Source organism: Triticum dicoccoides, chromosome 4A, assembly GCF_002162155.2.
Source record: "Triticum dicoccoides isolate Atlit2015 ecotype Zavitan chromosome 4A, WEW_v2.0, whole genome shotgun sequence".
Lineage (NCBI taxonomy): Eukaryota > Viridiplantae > Streptophyta > Magnoliopsida > Poales > Poaceae > Triticum > Triticum dicoccoides.
The window spans coordinates 670,212,153-670,216,454 of NC_041386.1; the positions used below are offsets into that span (position 1 = coordinate 670,212,153).

A 4,302-nucleotide genomic window follows, 5' to 3' on the forward strand; every position below is an offset into this window, starting at 1 on the left:
CAACTAAGGTCTTTGTACTTGTATGGTCCAACCCATTTTTTGTAGTAGTTGCAAGTTCAACCCAAACACACAACTCACTGACCTAGTTGCATGTCCACCCTCAAGCAAGTTGCTCCCCATTCCTTTCTAGTTGCATGTCCAAACTAACTTGCAACTCGCCCGACCCAATTGCATGTCCAACCCCAACAAGCAACTTGCCCCCAACCCCTATCTAGTTGCATGTCCAAGCCCACCACACAACCTACCTGACCCAGTTGCATGTCGAACCCGACCATGCAACTCATGCCCAACATAGTTGCATGTCCACTCTCGCCACGCAACTCGTTCCCCAACCCAGTTCCCCTATCTAGTTTTATTTTTTCCTCAAATACATATCAATTTTATAATACACATTATATATTTTTCTGTTTACAAGAGAAACATTTTATAATACACGTTGAATATTTTTTAAATACATGATGAATACTTTTTCAAATATAGGCCCAAGCATTTTTTAGAATAGATGGTAAACATTTTTTACAAACTCCAGCTAAACATTTTTTTAAATGGTATCTTTTAGGAAAAATACACGAACACTTTTTTACATTGGATAAGCATTTTCTAGAAAAAAATTTGAAATGCGTGAAGTTTGTTTAAAAAAATTGTTACGAACACTTCTTTGAATGTTACAAGCCTTTTTTTTCATTGTATAATACATTCTTTTTAAACATCACAAACATTCTTTTGAAATGCGTAATTTTTATTCAAACGTCAAATTTTTAAAATGGTATCAAAAATAGTTTTATTTAAAATTTATGATTAAAATAAAAATAAACTAATGTATTCATGTTTTTCATAAAATGTCTGTTATAGTCAAAAGTGTCCACACTTCAAAACTGTTCCGGGGTTTTTGAAAATTGTTCACATTTTCGAAATTTGTTTGTGAAGAAAATGTTCAGAACACCAGAATTTGTTCAAAATGATCAGAATTACAAAGTTTATTCACATTTTAAAAAGACTTTTCAAGATTTCAAAATTGTTTGTGTTTTCAAAAATATTCGATATTTCAAAACAAAATTACAATTTGCAAAAAACAAATCGAAAATATCAAGAATGTCATCTAATCTCGTGCTGTACTATGTTGCTATTAAGGTTTCCCGCGTCCTAATAATCAACAGTAGCTAGTGGTTGTGCTAGTAGGAGGTGGATCTTTTTTAGGCCAGGTAGGAGCTGGTGTTCCCTACTGTTTGGTCGTGAGTTCGATTCATAGGACGTGCCGAGCGTTGCCGGTCCAAAAAGAAACAAACAAATAATAGAACGACATGGTGGGCTGGACATGCGCCAGTTCAAAAATAATAACAGATCGTCATGGTGGGCTAGGCATGCGCTGATTTCTGCTGATGTCATAGTTTGGATGTGAGATATTATTTCACGTCTAGACGAGATATAGACACACCCAAAAATAAAAGATCAAAGAAACAAAAAGAAAATCTAAAAAGAAACTAGATACAAAAACAATGAATAAGGAAAAAAACCAGAAGAAATAGACAGGAAACCAAAACAAATATAAGCCGAAAAAACAGGAAAAGAAAAACCATGGAACCAACCCGGCCGCACCAAAAACAAGGCTGAAAAAAAGTCCACCTCACCCCCTGTTATTGGGCCGGCCTTGCGGGTGGCGGAGTCAATTAACGGCATTTTGTTGGTCTTCTTTTACAGAAATAATAACTTTCCTTTCCGTCTCTTATCTCTACTCCTAATTGACGAGTCCGTAGGTCGTTCGTTCGTTCGTTACCCACCCATCGAAGGAAATCCCTCTCCCACCGACCAGAAAATCATCCCTCCGACTTTCATTAATAAAACACACCTTCCATTTGCGCACCTCCTTTGTTTTCCACGCTAAAAGAAAAGCAAAAGAAAAACGGGAGGCACCTTCGCTCGTGCACAAGGATAGGAAGGTACTGATCTCTTTCCTGTTTGCGTTTAGTTTTTTTCCTATTTCCCAGTATAGGCTGCAATCTGCCCCTAGATCCCTTTCTTAGCGATATTTTCCAACTCTGCCGCTCCTGGTCTACCGCACCATCGTCCCCGCTAGCCTCCCCATCTAGGCCATCGTCCCTGATCCTCTCCGGCCGCCATGAAATTGAGGTAGTTGTCATCGACCTTGTTGGGGACATCGTGTCCCCACTCGATGTCCAGGCGGAGTCCGGCATGAGAGAGATAGCGGCATCCTTGCCAAGTCCGGCGAAGTTCACGATCTCCATGTCCTGGCCGAGTCGGACACCGCCTCCTTCCATCTTGATCGTGGCCGAAGACAGCAGTGTCGTCCCCCTGCCTGGCATGCCTGTGGTTCGTGAATCTAAGGCGTGTGCGCCCCGCTCAGCCTCGTGCATGTGACCGCCATTGTTGATGGGTCCAGCGCCATGCGTGAGCAAGGTTATATTGCAGGGCGAGGACGGTGTCCGGGAGGACGGTGGGAAGTTCATGGCTTGCGTTGGGGGAGATCGTCGTGTTGTTCTGTATGTGCCAGGCTATGGCATGGAGTGAAGTGGAACAATTCGTCACAATGTGTTTCAACTTTGAAGTGGCTAGGATACCCGGAAGACCCCACATGGACGGTGGATGAGCTCCGCCACCTCAATGCCGTCAGAGCCCCTTCTTCCACCAACCGCACAGCCACACCGTCGGTCTCCTTTGCCCTGTGGTTGATTTGGTACTAATCTTTCTGCACTAACTACGGTTCACTTGGTTGTGTCAAGGCAGATACTGATAGTTTGGACGATGTGTAGGTCAGTACGAGGTTGCACAGGAAGGCATTTGCCACAGTGTCTCTCGCGGAGATCTCAGGTTCAAGCCCATCCGAACTGCAAAATTTTCGTAAGATAATCGTCATTTGTGTTCCTGCTTGCTAGCTTTTTTATGGATACATTTGAGAGTTGTCTCAGTTCATAGGAAATTACTGCTTTTGATGTTGAACAATGTATATTAATTTTACAGTGAAGGTCGATGGAAATGATTTTACTCGAGACGACGCTTTTCCTCCCGTCTGATTTACCATCAGTAACGGATGTCGTCCCTACTACACAACAAACTGGGCAAGGCATGTTTGGTAATTGCCGTGCTTTATTTTGATGCTCATGTTATGATTACTTGAGGACACAAATGCATACCGCAGAGCAGTCTCATGTGTTCGACCTCCGAGTACTATGGATTATCAGGTTCTTTTAGTTTGTTTCCACATCAGTTGTGTGCAAGGAGTCTTCTTTTTTCTCTTGTACATGAATCTATTTGCTTTTCTCCAATGGTACAATTTCTCAAGTTCAACAAGAGTGTGGTTTGTGCCTTTTATCCATTCTATCAAAAAATGGATCGGGGTCTACTATCGAAAGCGATAACAGAACAAAACAAGAAAAATCAACGAGGTTAATTCCTTTTTCTGCTAAGTTCTACCATTGAACTCAAATTCGTATTTAATGGAAAGAAGGTCAAACTTTTGTCCGTACTGATTTTTGTATGGTTCGCAGGAGAGAGGGAGAAGTTGGCTAGCATGGGGTCATGAGTGGTACAAACAGGAAGATGCATGCCAATAGTTCTTCAGTTTACCTTGGATTTTTCAGTTTTTTCTCATCTCATAATTACTATATTTTATTTATGTGTTAGTGCGGTTAAGCTTCTTTATGTTTTGTTCCTTCCCACTTTAGGCCTCTTGTGCACCTTGATTTTGTTTTGGAGTTTATTTGGTGCCAATGTCTTAGGACAATACTTTGATGCATGGATTTATTCCGGCATTCTAATTTCAAAACCTTTGTGCCACTGTCTTCATTGCATTCATCTTAATGGATGTAATATAAACTCTTACTGAAAAACATGTGTGATGATGGAGGAATGGACGTCAATTTAAAGGTGCGTATTATTCAACTTGATTCATTGGTCAGGATTTTTGAATATATGGCTTGTAATTCCAGCGACCAAGAACTTAATTCATATTCTAAAAATTGAAGGGGAGGTAGGGGAGTATTGTCAATCATGTCCAGAAACAATACTCATTTTTTTATTCCAGTCAATTTATTTCTTGTGTGTATCATTGATTGAGTATTTGCGTTGGAACTAAGTATATTAGTGTCTTGGAATTTTCTCTATGCTTTATTCACTTGTCATTGCTAATGTACAAGACATACATTTATATTTGGCTTACATATTCTTTGTACTTATCATCGCACTTCGTGTTTTATACTAACTGTGGTACCTCTTGAAGGAGGGAAAGCTAGGAGTCATTTCTGACTAAGGTGCGGAAGCTGGTGGACACGTACAATTTCTCAAGTT

The 4,302-nt window shown here is 40.5% G+C and overlaps 1 long non-coding RNA gene across 1 annotated transcript; it reads left to right on the plus strand.

The window, feature by feature from the left end:
• Positions 1–2,318: 2,318 nt before the first annotated feature.
• On the plus strand, positions 2,319–3,479 carry LOC119289656. The gene is made up of 3 exons (XR_005141567.1): positions 2,319–2,692; positions 2,769–2,856; positions 2,977–3,479. It is a non-coding gene; the product is annotated as an uncharacterized LOC119289656 (long non-coding RNA).
• The last annotated feature ends 823 nt before the right edge of the window (positions 3,480–4,302 follow it).